Below are 242 nucleotides of genomic sequence, written 5' to 3'. Positions count from 1 at the left end.
GTACATACTTTTTACTTACAAGAGCGTGTCTTATGCGCTGCTATTTGTGTATACATGTTAAAGTATGGATGTTGTTATTGGTACTGAGTATCAGGGTTGCATAGTGACCTCTATTCATGCTATCCTGATTAACTAACATGATTGATGTCGGGGACCTGCTTGAGGTGGTACTGCGTGATGGCCGTCGGGGAGAATCATCTCCATGCCGTTCATATTCGAAACCCGTCAATATCCTCACCTTT

This window comes from Oratosquilla oratoria, chromosome 34, assembly GCF_046742065.1.
Source record: "Oratosquilla oratoria isolate Oo_2021 chromosome 34, ASM4674206v1, whole genome shotgun sequence".
NCBI classification, from domain to species: domain Eukaryota; kingdom Metazoa; phylum Arthropoda; class Malacostraca; order Stomatopoda; family Squillidae; genus Oratosquilla; species Oratosquilla oratoria.
The sequence above is the reverse complement of the archived record's forward strand: the minus strand, read 5'-3'. Positions refer to the sequence as shown.